Below are 18,320 nucleotides of genomic sequence, written 5' to 3' on the forward strand. Positions count from 1 at the left end.
CCTCCCAAGCAGGTTCTGGCCCAGGCTGTGGACATTGGGGGGTGTATCGCCGGTTCTGGGGGGGGGTTATGTAGCGCCTCATTTCCTAGCGTATCCGAACCGACTCACAATTAGATAGCCTACGGGGGTTTGCGAGCACAGAGCTTTGGAGCCTCTTCGCCATGGGGGGCCGGTTGACAGAGGCTTAAAAGTGAGGCTGAAGTTTTCGAATAAAGTTTTTCCTTCGACTGCAGTTACCGACTCCGTGTCGTAATTTTAGCGCTGCTTGTAGCACACCGCTACAGTACCATAATAATGATGTCTTCAGAGAGGCATTAAGTCAGGGGTCCACAGACCCCTTGCTTAATGGCATTGATCCATAACATTAAGGCTGGGAACCCACACATTAAGTTACACAGCACAGGAAAAAGTCCCTTTGGCCCAACTTGTATACCGAGCTAGTCCAATTTGTCTGTGTTTGATTTCTATCCCTCTAAACCTTTCCTATCCACGTACCTGTCAGATGTCTTTTAAACACTGTAGTTGTACCAGCTGCTACTATCTTCTCTGGCAGCTTGCTCCACTTACAAAACACCATGTGATAAAGGTGCCCCTCTGATCCCTTTTAAATCTCTCCACTCTATGCCATCTAGTTTCAGACTTCCCTTCCCCAGGGAGAAGTCTAATCATTTGCCCTATCCATGCAACTCATCATTTTATAAAACTCCATCAGGATAGCTCTCAGACTCAATTACAGGATAAAGCCCTAGTCTATCCCAGCCTCTCTTTAGAATTGAAGCCCTTCATTTTCAGCAACACTCTTGTGAATCTTTTCGGTACAATTTCCAGCTTAATGACATCTTTCTCATAGTTAGGCAAATAAAACCACACATAATACTCCAAGTACGTGTCAATGTCTTGTATAGTTGTACCATGGATGTCCCAACTCTTGTGCTCAGTGGGTTGACCAATGCCAAGTGTCTTTTTCACCACTCTCTCCACCTGTACCACGACTTTCAAGGAACAATATACTTATAAGTTTTTCTGTTCTGCAAGAGACTCCAAGGCCCCTGCCTTGTGAGAGGATGCCCCTGTGAGAGTCATACTTTGGTTTAAGATACCAAAATACAATACTGTGCAGATATCCAAGTTAAATTCCATCTGCCATTCCTTGGCCCACTTTTCTGGTTGATCTAGATGTTGTAAGTATTAAATGACCTTCACTATCCACTATACCATTAATTTGATGTCATCCATACACTTCCCATGCTAACTACATTCTCAAACTGTTAATATAGATAATGAACAATACATGACCCAGCACCAATCCCTACAGTATACCACTGGTCAGAGGACAGTGATCTAGAGAGAAAAAAAATCCTCCAGTACCATTCTTTGACTTCTTCACCAAACTAATTTTGCATTGTATGTGATCATTTTTTGGATCCCATGTGATCTTATTTTACAGACCAACCTACCACGTGAAAGGCCTTGCTAAAAGTACCTTGTAAAAGTGGATGCAGACATTGTCTACTGCCTTACTATTGTCAATCCTCTCCGTCATCTCTTGAAAAAAAGGATTAAATTTGAAACATGATTTTTCACGCTGTCATGGTGACTATTAATAATCCTGCTCAGTAACTTTCCTGCCACTCATGTTAAGTTCACTACCTTGCCCATACAGCCCTCCTTAAATAAGGTACATTAATCAATGCTACTATTTCCTTTTTATTTGAGTTCCTCTCATTTAGCCTCATTGGTCTATTCCCTAGGAATATCCTCTATAAGTATTGCCACATTCTTGTTGTCCATCAAAAAAGCAACTCCCTCTCTTTTCTTAACCCCACCTCTATCATTCATGTATCACCAGTACCCCAGCTGCAGTCCTGCCCATTCACCAACCATACTTCTGTAACAGCTATATCTCCGTCCAATGTGCCTATGCATGTCCCAAGTTCACCTAACAAATCTTCCTGTCAGCATATTGGCCCTCCTTTGTTCAGGTGAAATGCAAGCCTCTTGTATTGTCTACTCCAGAAGAAATCCCAATGGCCATTTTGATTTTTGGTGAAACTATCTCCCTGTGACTCCTGTTTATGTTTACTATCTCCTGCATGATGCTCAATGAGTCCACCTGCTGCTCCAACTGATCCATGTGGTCTGAGAGGAGATGCAGGTGATTGAAAAATCCTGAAGACATAGTTGTGCCACTTTTAAAAACATTGTTGTTGTTTGACCTCCTCACCAAAGCTTGGACTTTGCCCTCAACAATAACACCTCAAATCAGCCCTTTTCAAAATGGCTATTGCTAGATCTTTCAAAGTAAATTATAACAAAGTACATATACATCACCATTACTACTCCGAAATTCTTTTTCTTGTGGGAATACTCAGTAAGTCCAAGATACATAATAACATCAATATAATCACCCAACAGGACAAACAACCGATGTGCAAACAAAACACCAAATTGTGCAAATACAGAAATAAAAAATAAGAGGAAATAATAGTAATAAATATTGAGAACTTGAGATGAAGAGTCCTTGAAAGTGAATCCATAGGTTGTGGAAACAATTCAATGATTGGGCAAGTGAAGTTATCCCCACTCATCTTCACTCACCTTTCCTCTTTTATGTTAACAAGCAACTCCATACCTGAGACACACTTTTTAAACAATTTATTTTGCTGCTACTCCTCTCTGGTCCTCACAGTTACAAGACATTATTAGTTACATGTTACAGGCCTCCAGCCTCAAATAGCTCTCTCCTATAGCATACATGTCTGTTATATACTTCGTTTCTCAAAAAATCTATTTCAGGATTTTTAATTTATTCATCCCCCCCATCCCCAAAATTGATTGAGACACTTTATCAACCTGGCTTTGGGCAACAATTTGCAGACCTTGGGTGATAAGAGTTGAGTATTTGGATCATTTCCAACCCATTTGAGGATTTCACATTGACAGATTTCCTTCCTTGTTCCTCTCTAGGAAAACACTGTATTCTGTCTCAACTCTCCATCACCACTTTACAAACTGGTCCTATTCCAGAGGTACGCAGGATGAATTTAGGAGAAATTAACAAACTTCAAAACAACTTTAATTTCTTTGGTTTCATTTTTAAAAAATTTAGAATAATTTTAGAACCATGTGGTAGATTCTACAATGTGATTACCAACATTTGAAATTAATGCTGTGCATCACCTTACAGACTCGGAAATTATTGACAGTGTTCTGAATGCTAATAAAAACACTGCAAGCGATGAAGATGACAGCAATGATGATGAAATAGATGAAACTGGAAGATTTACTATTGACAAGTTAATTGAGTTGTTGTGTGATTTAATCAAAAGGCAAGAGAAACTTACCTTCATGACGGAACAAGAGCTAATGAGTTTTTATTTGATGTAAGAAAATTTCCACAGGGAGGGATCAAAGCACATGAAACAACTTCGACTGCATAAAAAGTTTAAAAAGATAACCAAGAAGCAATGTTCTTTGAAAGCAAACTAATAAATTTATATTCATTTTTGTTTAATTAATAACCCTTTTTAAGCTTCTACAGTCCATTTTTGCCATTATTATTACATGACCACTTTTAGTCCAGTAAAAACGTTAATCCAGCAATGCTCAGGAACCGAGGGTGCAAGAAAAATCGGTAGTCAACTTGTACTTGTATAGCATGAAGAAATAATCCTCTTACCTTTGAATTGCAGCCAGTGTTAACATGTAAAGATAATGTTGAGAACCTATATGAAAACAATGATGAAAATGTTTCTGAATAAAAGTTCAGAAGTACAAATAGTACAAAGATAATCAAGTTTTAATCAGGATAATCAACATTTCTTTCTAACAATGAAGGATGGATAACTTGAATGTAACTGAAATCATACTGCCCGACTATCTTTAAACAAATATTTAGGGGATAGCACCATTACAAATAATAATTTTATGATAATATGCTAATTTTAAATAAATAGGAATAACCATCAGCCTATAGGTACATTTCATCATGTTACTATACTAAACCAGTAGGGGGCTGAGGAAAACAAACACAGACCAATAAAAATTTAAAAATCTGTAAATGTTACATTAGTAAGGAATTAAATTCAGTACAAACTAGAACCCAAAATGAGTGTCACACATACTTTATACTGCATAAAAATGTTGGAAAGTGGAAAAGATCCAGGCATTGCGTGAGGCAAATTAGTGAACATGGAGTAGTATTAAATAAATAATATCTTCAGTAATACATTAAATAGAGTTTTCAGTTGTATTGCTAAATAGCACAAAAGCAGAGTATTCACCTAATGGACCAAGTTACAATCGTATTTATTTGTTTCAAATCTACAAGTGACATTTTTGACTATACCTTTTGTCTCACTCACAACCATTCTTCAATCAAACCTTCTTTCAGAAATTTACATTTATCCTATTTTCGCAATCTTGGTCTCCTTGTTTGAACCTTTAGAATCCTATATCTTGTCGTCCTTGAGCCATCTGATCATGAAAATATTTCTATTTACCCTAAACACATCTTGATTTTTTTTAAGCACCTCTATCAAATCTCCCCATAACTTTATTTTCTTCAAAGATAATAATTTCAGTCTCTCCAATTCATTTTTGCAGTCGTCTTTGTGAAACTGTTTTAATACTAAGGACTGTCTCTGGGACCTTCACATCTCTCCTAAAAGTCAGTGACCAGATTGCTTAATTAGTGTTTTACAAAGGTTATTCATACTTTTTTTGATAAAGAGTCATTAAGTGCTAATATTGTTTCTCCCTCCACAGATGATACCCCGCTTAGTAATTCAACATAACTGCCCTGTTTTTGAAAATGGAGGCAGAAATTACAATGTCAGAGTCTCAAATGTTTTGTAAACTGATCACTCAGAGTGCTCTGCCATTTCAAACAAGTGTGCACATATGTCTCATTACCCCAGGATATCAAGAACTGTGTCATTTGGTCTCAATTATTTCCCTTTGCTCTTTCCAAAAATGCAGTTATTAAGTGCACATAAAATACAGTACAATAACAAAATCCTTTCTCAGGAAAAACTGCAATCAAAAAGCAAGACTCAACTGAATATTTCTGTGACTCAGTCAAAACCATGCCTCAAAATAATCAAATCATCATTAACAGTTTAGCAATTTGATAGCATGTTATTCTTACATTCCAAGAAACAATATATGAAATTTAGAAAGGCTGCCTTCTGTGGCTAAGAGAAAAACAATGGCAGGCATTGGAAATTTATAACAAAAAAGGTGCAAATATTTATTAAGGATGAAAGGACAATGACTTAAAATATTAGTTCTATTTTCCTGAGAAAATTACTATCTATTGATAGTTTTTGATTACTTATATTCATATTTGAGGTTCATATACAGTATGTTACAAACTTAAGTGCATTCAAATCGGGGCTTGTTATCGAAAAAAAAGCATTGCCTTCAAAGTTTCAGATGTACAAGTGTCCAATGCAAACATGAAATACTGGGAGTGTCTGTTGTCTAGCTGAAAACAGCTGTGTAGCACATACACAGCTCAAACAGCTTAACTGTGCAGCTAACAAAATTCCAAAGGGAATGAGCGAAGCAATGTGATTAGCTTTCCGATATTAGAAGAGTCATCAAACACTACAGCACAGAAACAGGTCATTTGGCCTATCTAGTGAGCCAAATGATAAATCTACTTAGTCCCATCGACCTACACCGGGACCATAACATTCCATACCCCTTCTCATCCATGTACCAATACAAATTTCTCTTAATTGTTGAAATTAAACCCACATCCCCACTTCCACATTCTCACCACCCTCTGAGAGAAGTTTCCCTTCATGTTCCCCTTAAACATTTCAGCTTTCACCCTTAACCCATGACCTCTAGTTCTACTCTCACCCAACCTTAGTAGAAAAAGTCTGCTTGCATTGACCCTTTCTATACTCCTCAAAATTTCTATCAAACCACCTGTCAAACTTCTACATTCAAGGGAATAAAGTTCTATCCTATTCAACCTTTTCCTATAACTCAGGTCTTCAAGACCACAAAGTCTTTATAAATTTTCCATGCAGTCTTTCAATCTTACTTACATCTTTCTTGTATGTACGAGGTCAAAACTGCATGCACACGATACTCAAAATTAGACCTCACCAGCTTTTTATGCAATTTCAACAAAACATCCCATCTCCTGTACTCAATACTTTGATTTATGAAGCCCAATGTGCCAAAAGCTTTTTTTTACGACCCTATCTAGCTGTGACAACACATTCAAGGAATTATGGATCTGCATTCCCAGAGCCATCTGTTCTACTGCATTTCCCAGTGCCCTACCACCCACCTCACACTTGTCTACATTAAATTCCATGTGCCCTTAATCCAGGTAGTCCAGATCCTGCTTAGTCTTTGGTACTCTTCCTCACTATCCATTGCACACCCAATCTTGGTGTCATCCACAAAATCGTTGATCCAGTTTACCACATCATCCAGATCATTGACATAGCTGACAAACTGACCCAGCACCGATGCCTGCAGCACACCATTTGTCACAGGCCTCCAGTCAAAGAGGCAATGATCTGCAGCCACTTTAGCTTTTTCCACAACACCAATGTCTAATCCAATTTACTACTTCATCTTGTATGCCAAACGGTTGAACCTTCTTGACCAATCTCTCATGCAGGGCCTTATCAAAAGCCTTGCTAAAATCTACATAAACAACATCCACTGTCTTGCCTTCATCAACTTTCTGGTAACTTACTCAAAGAGCTCTAAGATTGGTTTGACAGGACTTAGAGTCTTTCTTAAACAAAAGAACAACATTAGCTATCTTCCAATTCTCCGGCACCTTACCATCGCTAAAGATGTTTTAAACATCTCCGCTGAGGTCTCTGCAATTTTTGCACTAGCCTCCCACAGGGTCAGAGGGAACACCTTGTCAGGCCCTGGGGATTTGATCCACCCTAATTTGCCTCAAAACAGCAAGCTCTCCTTCTCTAATCTGGATAGGACCCATGACCTCTCTGCCACATTTCCTCACATCTATAGACTATGTGCCCATCTCCCAAGTAAATGCAGAAGCAAAAAAAAAATCTACTTAATATCTCCACATATCTTTCTGCTCCACCCATAGATTGGTCCTCTGGAAGACCAGGGTGATAATTTTGTCCCTTGCTATTTTTTTGCTCTTAATATATCTGTAGAAGCCCTTAGGATTTTTCTTCACTTTATCAGGTAGAGCAAACTCATGTGGTCTTTCAGCCCACTTGATTTCCTTAGGTATTCACTTGCATTTCTTATACACAAGTGTCTCATTTGTTCCTCAGGATAAATGCAAAGAACGCTGTATGATTGCAGTTATATTGTAGTAGTCAGCAGTAACCATACATTGAACTATACAATTCATGAAGGACCAAAGTGTGACATTCAGCAGTGGTTAGTAGACCTTTGTAGCACTGCCAGAGCAGAGTGAAACTGGGTTTGAATCCAGAGGAAAAACTCATGTTTCAATGACCATTACAGTCTTCACATTGAAGTTCATTTCAACTGGGTTATTTCAATAGGCAGTTTTTATTTTACTGTAGGTTTCTGTATTCAAGCTGCGTTATTATGCATTAAATACCTAGTCACATCCATTGTCTTCAAAACATCAACATTCAATTGATCCTCCAACAAAAATATCTTCCCTGTCAGAAGCATGAGGATCATCCTTGGCACTGATTTCAGGATTCCCTTCTTTATTCAAAGCCTTTCCAAAAGCAATTTATCAAAAACAGCCAGAAATTAAATTTCTTACTTTTTCAATTCCATACTGAGAGTTAATTAGCCCAGCAATAGTACTGAAGGCTTAAACTTCAGAACTCGTTGCATTCTTGGACAAGCTGTTCCAAATGTACAGCTATACTTGTGGTCAGCAGTAAGAAAGGGTGAGCAGTTTCAAGTTCCTGTGTGTCAACATCTCTGAAGATCTATCCCGGGCCCAACATATTGATGTACTTATGAAGGCGGCACACCAGCAGCTATATTTCATTATGAATTAAAAGAGATTTGGTATGTCACCAAAGACTCAAGCAAATTTCAATAGACGTACTGGGGAGAGCATTCTAACTGGTAGCATCAGTCTTGCAGCATGGTGTGCTTTTAACAACTTGAAACTTAATGCTATCAAGACAGTGCTGACAACCCCCTACCTGCCCCCATTCAGAAATGAATAGTCATGCTGTGTCTGTGGTTGAGTCATTCAAATTCCTGAGGGCCATCATTGCCAATACATTGAAGTGGGACAAGCACATTACGCTCATCACTAGAAAAGCCCAGCAGAAATTGTTCTTCTTAACCAACTTAGGAAACTTAACATTTCAGGACGCATCCTGATGAATTTTTATTCACCCATCAAGTGTGTGTGACCACCTCTATCAATGTAAAAGATCATTGGCTGACAGCTACCAACATTCAGCCCAAATGAATCTGCTAAATGGTCTTTGTTGTTCTCCTTGTTCTGTGGATAATTATTCACATTATGTTCACATTCATTTAAGTATGATTATTAATATTTGTGCACGTGACCATAATTGATGATTGCTCACGGCTGTTTGCACTATAATCTTGTAAACTGTTGGTTGCCATTGTGTTGTCTGTTATGGTATTGTCCTGTGTTTTATGCTTAGCACCGAACCACAATCACATACTGACAAAAAGTGATTCTGACATGGAGGGGCCACTGCACAAGAGCTGCAGAGGGTTGCAAACTCAGTCAGCTCCTTCAGGGGCACTAGCATCTACATCAGAGGACATCTTCAAAAGGTGATGCCTCAAAAAGGTGGTATCCATCATTAAGGACTCCCACCACCAGGACATGCCTTCTCATTACTATCAGAGGTGGCACAGGAGCTGAAGGCACACACTCAACATTTTAAGAACAGCTTCTGCCCTTTCACCATCAGATTTCTGAACAATGAACATGACCTCATTATTTTTGCTCTCTCTTGACACTACATAGACATACTTTTAATATACATTTATGTATTTCATAGCATATTTTATATATTGCACTGTACTGCTGCAGCAGTAAATAACAAACTTAATGACATAGGTGAGTCATAATAAACATGAGTCTGTATCTAAACACTGGCATCGACCTGACAATATGGAAAATTGCGCATGCATATCCTGTCTACAAACAGGATAAATTCAACCTGGCCAATTACCACTCTATTAGTCTATTTAGTGGCCACCTTGATAGGTACACCTTTCCAACTGCTTGTTAAATGCAAATATCTAATCAGCCAATTATGTGGCAGCAACTCAATGAATAAAAGCATGTCAGCATGGTCAAGAGGTTCAGTTGTTACTCACAGAATCTCAGTTTGTGTTCAGCAGTTACTCAACTCCTGCCTTCTTGATCGTTTCAGTCCAAACATGGAGAAAAGACCCATGATGCCAAGGCAGCATTTGATCAGGCATGGAATCAATGAGCGCTGCCTAAACTGGAGTCAATGAGAATCAGGAAGAAAATACTGCATTGGTTGGAATCATAACTAGCATAATGGAAAATGGTTAAAGTGGACATCTATTTGTACCACAGGACATTACTGCAATAATTTCTCTGGTAGTATACCATCTTCAATTGCTTTATCAATGACCCTCCTTCAGTTGTTAGGTCAAAAGTAGGGTGTTTACTAATGATTACCCAATGTTTAGCACCACTCATGACTCCTCAGAAGCAACAAAATGCAGAACTACCTGGACAATATCCAAGACTGGGCTGATAGTTGGCAAGTAACATTCCTGCTACATTGCAGGCAATGATGATATCCAACAAGAGAACATCCATTGCACAGCCCAGATCCCTTGAGTAAATATCAAAGTTAACTGTTCTGTGAATAGTTAATACAATTAGTGCACAACTAGTGATCACAATATATTTTTCTCTGAATTCTGTTCCTGTTCTATCATATCTCAAGTCTGTTTTCATTATGTCCACATTATACGGCTTTTTGTTAGTAATATTAATACTATCACCCTTCCATCTTTTTGAAGATTTTCAATTTTCTTAATATGTTGACATCCTAACTTAGATCAAGTTGTAATTAGTCATTTCCAAGTATTTTGTGAGAAGGTAATAAGGATGAGTCAAGTCAGAAGATAAGAAAATAAGGTTTGGAAAACATTGTTCAAAGGGCAACAAAGATTGGACAACAGCTCAGAAAAGTTCAATTCAGCACTGCCCTGGTCAGAGATGCATAATTTGTACAGTTTATATAATTTATATGTTATGCTACTAGCAAAGTAACATTTTCAATCTTGGTTAATTATATAATTCGAGATCAATCATAAAAAGCGAGACACTGAAGAATTAAAATCACACTCAATCACCAGAATACTTAATTGATCTCACCATAACTCATAACTACATTTTCTTTTGTGAATTCACCCAATGCAAGTTATAATAGTTAAATAGAATCACTGAGTTTTAGTTAAACCATTAAGACCATAAAACATAGGAACAGAATTGGAGCATTCGACCTATCGAGATTGCTCTGCCATTCTAACATGGCTGATGCTTTTCCTAAAAGGTACATCACCTTTAAGAGGGGATGGGGAGGACTCCAAGCCAGGCTAAAACAGAGGTATGAAACTTCCTCTACCCAGCATCTTGTTGGCAAATGTACATTCACTGGAGAACAAGACTGAGGACCTAAGGACAAAATCACTGTATCAGAGGAAAATGAGGTATTGCTGTATTCACTGCTTCACGAAGACATGGCTTAATCCAAACAAGCCAGATTCATTGGTAAGACCTGAGGGCTTCTCAATTAATAGGATGGACCAGGTTGCTGAAGGCAAAAGAATCAGAATCAGGTTTATTATCACTGGTATGTGATGTGATTAGCAGCAGCAGTACAATGCAATACATAATCTTGAAGAGATAAAAAAATAAACAACTAAATCAACTACAGTATACATATATTGAATAGATTAAAAACATGCAAAAAACAAATATTGTATATTAAAAAAGTGAAGTAGCGCTCAAGGGTTCAATGTCCATTTAGGAATCAGATGGCAGAGAGGAAGAAGCTGTTCCTGAATCACTGAGTGTGCGCTTTCAGGCTTCTGTACCTCTTCCCCGACGGTAAATGAGAAAAGGGCATGCCCTGGGTGCTGCTGGAGGTCTTAATAATGTGGGAGCTTGTGTTTCAAGATAAACTGTGGTGCTTCAATACAGCAATCTTGTGCTCTTGCTCCCCCCCCACCTGGAACATCTCACAATTAAGTGCCGGCTCTTCTATTTACAAAGAGAGTTCTCCTCCATGATCCTAAAAGCAATTTACATACCATCAAAGGCAGATGTTAAACAGGTATTGAAGTATTGAGTACTGTGATCAGCAAAGAAATGGCCTACCCCAAAGCATTTCAAATCATTGTCAGGGACTTCAATTAGACTTGTTTGAAGACGTCCACTACCCAATTATCATCAACATATTACAAGGCATCCCAACACACTAGACCTCTGCTATACCACGATTAGCAATACCTACCATTCCATTGCAGGAAATCTGATCACCTGGATGTCCTCCTACCTGCATACACACAGAGGCTAAAGAGCAAAGCTCCAGAGGCAAGCACAACAATGGTGGTCACAGGAGGCAGAGGTGTGGTTGTGGAATTGCTTCAATTCAGTGGACTGGGAGTGTTCAAGGATTCAGAGGATCTGAACGAATACACCACAGTTGGCATGCACTATAAAAGTTGTAGACAAGCGTGTCCCTACAAAATCATTCAAGGTCTTCCCTAACCTGAAGCCTTGGATGAACTGTGAGATCTGCAACTTGCTGATGGCTAGATCAGTGGCATTCAGTTTGGTGACTAAGTGAAAAATAAGAGGTCCAGGTACAATCTTCAGAAAGCCATCTCACACAGGAAGCTGCAATTCTGGATCAAACCTGAAACACTGATAGCTGTGGCAGGGCTGGAATGGCATCACCTCCTAAAAGGTGAAACCAAGCAACATAGTTGACAACAAGGTTTCACTCCCAGATGAGCTTAATGCTTTTTATGCTTACTTCAACTGTCAAAATATAGTTGCACCTTCATGAACTCCCACAGCCACCAATGACCCTGTGATTTCAGTCTTGGAGGCCAACGTGAGGGCGTCCTTCAAGAGGGTGAACCCATGAAAAGCATCCAGCCAAAAATGGGGTATCCGACTAAGTCCTAATCAACTGGCTGGAGTATTCACCGATATCTTTAACCTCATTTCGGCAGTGAGGTACCCACCTCTTTCAAGCAGGCTTCAATTACACCGGAATGACTATCACACAGTAGCACCTGCATCTACTTTGAGAGGTTGGTGATGAAACATATCAACTCCTGCCTGGGAAGTGATCTGCTCCAGTTTCCCTACTGTCACAACAGGTCAACAGCAGATACTTCATTAGATCTTCATTCAACCCAGGAATATTTGGCCAGCAAAGATGCATACCTCAAGATGGTATTCATCAACTACAGCTCGATATTCAATACTATCATCCCATCAAAACTAATTAATAAGCTTCAAGATCTTGGCCTCAATACCTCCTTGTACAATTAGATCCTCAATTTCCTCTCTTGTAGACCCCAGTCTGTTCAAATTGGTGACATCTCCTCCACAATATGCATCAGTACAGATGCACAAGGCTGTGTGCTTAGCCCTCTGCTCTACTCGCTTTATATTAATGACTGAGAGGCTAATTACAACTTCAATGCCATACCTAAGTTTGCTGACGGCACCACTGTTGTCAGCCGAATCAAAAGTGGTGACGAATCAGCATACAGGAGGGAGACTGAAAATCTGGCTGAGTGGTGCCACAACCTCTCACTCAATGTCAGCAAGCCCAAGGAGCTGCTTATTGACTTCAGGAGAAGGAAACCAGAGGTCCATGAGCCACTCCTCATTGGGGGAATCAGAGGTGAAGAGGGTCAACAACTTTAAATACCTTGGTGTTATCATTTCAGAGGATCTGTCCTGGGCCCAGCATGCAATTTCAATTACGAAGAAAGCACATCAGCACCTCTACTTTCTCAGAGATTTGCAAAGATTCAGTTTGTCATCTAAAACTCTGACAAACTTCTATAGGTGTAGTATATTGCCTGGCTGCATCAGAGCCTGGCATGCAAACACCAATGCACTTGAACAGAAAAACTTACAAAATAATAGTGAATATGGCCCAGTCCATCACAGTAAAGCTCTTCCCACCATTGAACACATCTACACAGTGCACTGCCAAGGGAAAGCAGCATCCATTATCAGGGACCTCTACTATCCAGGCCATACTCCCTTGTAACCGTTGCCATCAGGAAAGTGGTACAGGAGTCTCAGGACCCACATCACCAAGTCGGAACAGTTATTACCCCTTAACTAGAGGGGATAACTTCACTCACCCCATCACTGAACTATTCTAACAACCTATGGACCCGCTTTCAAGGACTATTCATCTCATGTTCTCGATATATATTGATGGCTTATTATTATTACTTTTTTCTCCTTTCTTTCTTGTATTTGCACAGCTTGTTGTCTTTTGCACATTGTTTGTCCATGTTGTTGGATGTGGTCTTTCACTGATTCTATTATGTTTCTTGTATTTACTGTGAATGCCTGCAAAAAGTTAATCTCACGGCTGTATATAGTGAATCCAGTTGCAAGAAAAAGTTTGTAAATCCTTTGAAATCACCTGGTTTTCTGCATTACTCATAAAATATGGTCTGATCTTCATCTAAGTCACAATAACACAATCTGCCTAAACTAATAGCTTTTTATTACAGTTGTCCGGGCAAGTTTCTATTAAGTTTCCCCTTTTTCTTACTGTGTAGGGGTATTTAGTGTAGTTTATATGGCCATTGTATGTTCTTTATGTCAGATGGTAGAGTCCTAGAAGACCCAGAGTCTCCCAGGGAACTATATCTACGTGAAGTGCATCCACTGAGCTCCTTGAACAGCACATTAGGGATCTGGAGAACCAGCTGGCTTGTACAGGAAAGTGAGGAGATAATGGATCAGTGTTACAGGGAAGTAGTCACACTTAAGTTGAAGGAGGCGGGTAGCTGGGTGACTGTCACGGGAAGGAATGGGACAGTGAATAGGCAGTTAGCACAAAACACCCCTGTGGTCATTCCCCTTAATAATAAATATACCATTTTGGACACTGTTGTGGGGGAATAACCTCCCAGGGGAATGCCACAGAGATCAGGTTACTGGTACTGAGCAGGGGTCTGTGGTGCCGAAGGGAAAAGAGGGAGAACGGGGGGAAGCAGTAATGACAGGGAACTCAGTAGTCAGAAGAACAGACAGGAGATTCTGTGGACTTGAACGGGCACCTAGAGGTATGTTGCTTCCTAGGCGCCAGGGTTAGGGACAGCTCGGATCATGTTCACAGCATTTTGGAGGGGGAGCAGCCAGATGTCCTGGTACATACTGATACCAATGACAAAAGGAAGGAAAAGCAAAGAGGTCCTGAAGGGAGAATTTAGAGAGTGAGGTAGAAAGCCGAGAAGCAGGTTCTCCAGGGTAGTAATTTCTGGATTGCTACCTGTGCCACACACAAGTGTGGGTAGAAACAGGATGATATGACAGATAAATGTGTGGCTGAGAAGCTGGTACAGGGGGCAGGGCTTCAGGTTCTTGGATCATTGGAATCTCTTCTGGGGGAGGTATGACCTGTACAAAAGGGACAGGTTGCACCTGAATCTGAGGGGGGACAATATTCTCGTGGGCAGGTTTGTTAGAACTGTTGGGGAGGATTTGAACTATTTTGGCAGGGGGTGGGGGATGTGAACCGAAATAAAGGGACTCAGAATAAGACAGATGGTAAAGAAAAGATAGCATGCATTGAGACTGTTGATGGACAGGCAGATGATGGGATAAAATTGCAGCCAGCAGGGTGAGTATCAGTGTAGTAGGGATGCAGAATCAAAAAGAGTAGCAGTGTTCTGCAGGGGTCGGTGTTGGGACTGTTTCTTTTTATGCTGTATATCAATGATTTAGATGATGGCATAGATGGCCTTGTTGCCAAGATTGGCAGGTAGTGTTGAGGAAACAGGAAAGCTGCTGAAGGACTTAGATTAGGAGAATGGGCAAGAAAGTGGCAAATTAAATACAATGTTGGAAAATGCATGGTCATGCACTTTGGTAGAAGAAATAAATGTGCAGACAATTTTCTAAATGGGGAGAAAATTCAAAAATCTGAGATGCAAAGGGACTTTGGATCCTTGTGTAGAACACCCTAAAGGTTAACTTGCAGGTTGAGTCAGTGGTGAGGAAGGCAAATGCAATGTTAGCATTCATTTCAAGACATCCAGAATATAAGAGCTGGGATATGATGCTAAGGCTTTATTGGGCACTAGTTAAGCTTCACCTTGAGTGTTGTGAATGGTTTTGAGCTCCTTCTTTAAGAAAAGATGTGCTGGCATTGGAGAGGGTTTAGAGGAGGTCCAACAAGGATGATTCTGGGAATGAAAGGGTTATTATGAGGTATGTTTGATAGCTCTGGGCCTGTACTCACTGGAATTTTGAAGTATGAGGGGGGGAGAATCTAACTAAATCATTCAAATGTTGAAAGGCCTAGACAGAGTAGATGTGGAAAGGATGCTTCCCATGGTCTAGGACAAAGATGGATGGATATCCATTTAAAACAGATGCAGAGTAATTTCTTTGGCCGGAGGGTGGTGAAATTGTGGAATTTGTTACCACAGGCAGCTGTGGAGGCCAGATCTTTGGGTGTGTTTAAGACGGAGATGGATAGGTTCTTGATTGGCCACAGCATCAAAGGTTATGGGGAGAAGGCCAGGGAGTGGGGCTGATGGGGAAAAAAGATCAGCCATGATTGAATGGCAGAGCAGACTTGATGGGCCAAATGGCCTAATATCTGCTCCTATGTTTTATGGTCTAATAACATACAATTGTACTTCTTGTCAAGTGAATTCACCATTTAAACAATCACAGTCTAGGTTGAAAAAACCTTTGGGGTAATGCCTTCTATAAAATCTATTTGGAGTCTGGTGTTCCAATCAATGAGATGAGAATGGAGGTGTGGGTTGTAGAGGTACCCTACCCTACATTAAAAAGACACAAAGTCAGGTTACTGTCAGAGCCTGCTCTTCCCAAGACATATGTTTATGTGCACCATGTCTCAGAGGACCTTAGAAGAGTTGTAGAGATGCGTGAAGCTGGAAAAAGCTACAAAAACAATTCTGAAGACACGAGTCCACACTAAGAGAAACTGTCCACAAATGGACTAGTGTTGCTATTCTCCCTAGGTATGCAAAGATCGCATCAAGAGAACAATGTGGAATGTTGAAGGAGATAATAAAGGACACAAGGGTAACAGCAAAAGACCTGCAGAAATATCTAGAACTTGTTAAAGTCTCCATTCATGAGTCCACTATAAGAAAAACACTGAATAAGAATTGTGTTCATGAAAGGACACCACAGAGGAAACCAATGTTCTCCAAAAAAAACATTGCTGCGCGTCTCAAGTTTGCAAAAGACCACCTGGATGTTCCAAAACGCTTCTAGGACAATGTTCTGCGTACAGATGAGACAAAAGTTGACCTTTTTGGCAGAAATACACATTGCTATTTTTAGTGGAAAAGGGGTATTGCACACCAAAACCTCATCTCAATTGTGATGCAAAGTGGAAGGAGCATCATGGCTTGGGGTTGCTTTGCTGCCTCAGGGCCTGAACAACTCATAATTGAGGGAACAATGAATTCAAAGCTGTATCAAAAGACTTTACAAGGAAATGTCAGGGTAGTGGCACATCACCTAAAGCTTAATAGCAGTTGGATGATGCAACAAGACAACGATTCGAAACACAAAAGTCAACAACAGAATGGTTTAAAAAGAAAATTTTTGTTTTGGAATGGCCAAGTCAGAGTCCAGACCTTAACCCAATTGAGACGCTGTAGCATGATCTGAATATTGATGAACTGAAACAGTTTTGCATGGAGGAATGGTCTAAAATTCCTCCTCGCTAGTGTGTATGTCTGATCAGCAGCTACAGGAAACCTTTGGTGGAGGTTATTGCTGCTAAGTGAGGTTCTACCAGTTATTAAATACATGGGTTCGCATACTTTTTCTAGCCTGGACTGTGAATGATTCAGCAATGTGTTCAATAAAGACATGAAAAGTACAATTGTTTGTGTGTTATTAGTTTAGGCAGATTGTGTTTGTGTATTATTGCAACTTGGATGAAGATCAGCTCACGTTTTATGGTTAATGCAGAAAACCAGGTAACTCCAAAGGGTTCACAAACTTGTTCTTGCAACTGTCTATATACTTTACTTTGGATTTAGAACTCTGAACCCTATTTTCCTGACTTCTCTCTGTAACCTTTTTTGCTCTTACTAATCACCCTCTCTCTAAATATACTCCAATAACTTGGCTTCAGTCTGTGGCAATAAATTCCACAGATTCATCACACTCTGGCCAAGGAAATTCCTCATCTCTGTTCTAAAAGGATTCCTTCTATTGCGAGGTTGTGCGCACTGGTATTAGACTCTCCCAATATTGAAAACATCCTTTCAACATCCACTCTATCTAGACCTTTCAATATTTAGTGGGTATAAGAAGCAGAAAATAGGAGGGGCTTTTGAGAAATATAGGGTAGCCAGGAAGGAGCTAAAGAAAGGACTTAGGAGAGCTCGAAGGGGACATGAGAAGGCCTTGGCATGTAGAATTAAGGAGAACACCCAGGTGTTCTACGCTTATGTGAAGAATAGGATGATAATGAGAATGAAGGTGGGACTGCTAAAGGATAAAGAGGGCAACATGTGCCTGGAGGCGGAGGAGGTTGGAGAGGTCCTAAATGAATACTTTGCTTCAGTATTCACAAGTGAAAAGGATCTTGATCAGGATGAGGTCGAAGTAGAACAGGCCTGTGTGCTGGACAGTGTGGAGATTAAGGAAGAAGTGCTGGATCTTCTTAAAAACATTAAGATTGATAAATCCCCAGGTTGTTGTGGGAATTGAGAGAAGAGATCACAGGAGCACTAGCTATGATCTTTGAATCCTCTTTGGCTGCAGGGGAAGTGCCGGAGGACTAGAGAGTGGCAAATGTAGTTCCCTTGTTTAAAAAAGGTAATAGGGAGAAACCTGGGAACTATAGACCAGTGAATCTTACGTCGGTGGTCTGCAAACTACTGGAAAGGATTCTTAAGGATAGGATCTACAAGCATATGGAGAAGTACAGTCTACTCATGGATAGTCAACATGGCTTTGTGAAGGGAAGATCGTGCCTCGCGAGCCTGATTGTGTTTTTTTGAAGAGGTAACCAAAGAAGTTGATGAGGGTAGGGGAGTGGATGTGGTCTACATGGACT

At 40.0% G+C, this 18,320-nt stretch overlaps 1 protein-coding gene across 1 annotated transcript in view; it reads right to left on the minus strand.

The window, feature by feature from the left end:
- LOC132384870 (signal transducer and activator of transcription 5B-like) overlaps positions 1 to 18,320 on the minus strand; it is a 114,902-nt gene that overhangs the window by 55,997 nt on the left and 40,585 nt on the right. Inside the window, exon 2 of the mRNA XM_059956481.1 lies at positions 3,680 to 3,725. The gene's annotated coding sequence lies outside the window, so the exon portion shown is untranslated. The remainder of the gene's footprint in view (positions 1 to 3,679; positions 3,726 to 18,320) is intronic.

This window comes from Hypanus sabinus, chromosome X1, assembly GCF_030144855.1.
Source record: "Hypanus sabinus isolate sHypSab1 chromosome X1, sHypSab1.hap1, whole genome shotgun sequence".
NCBI lineage: Eukaryota > Metazoa > Chordata > Chondrichthyes > Myliobatiformes > Dasyatidae > Hypanus > Hypanus sabinus.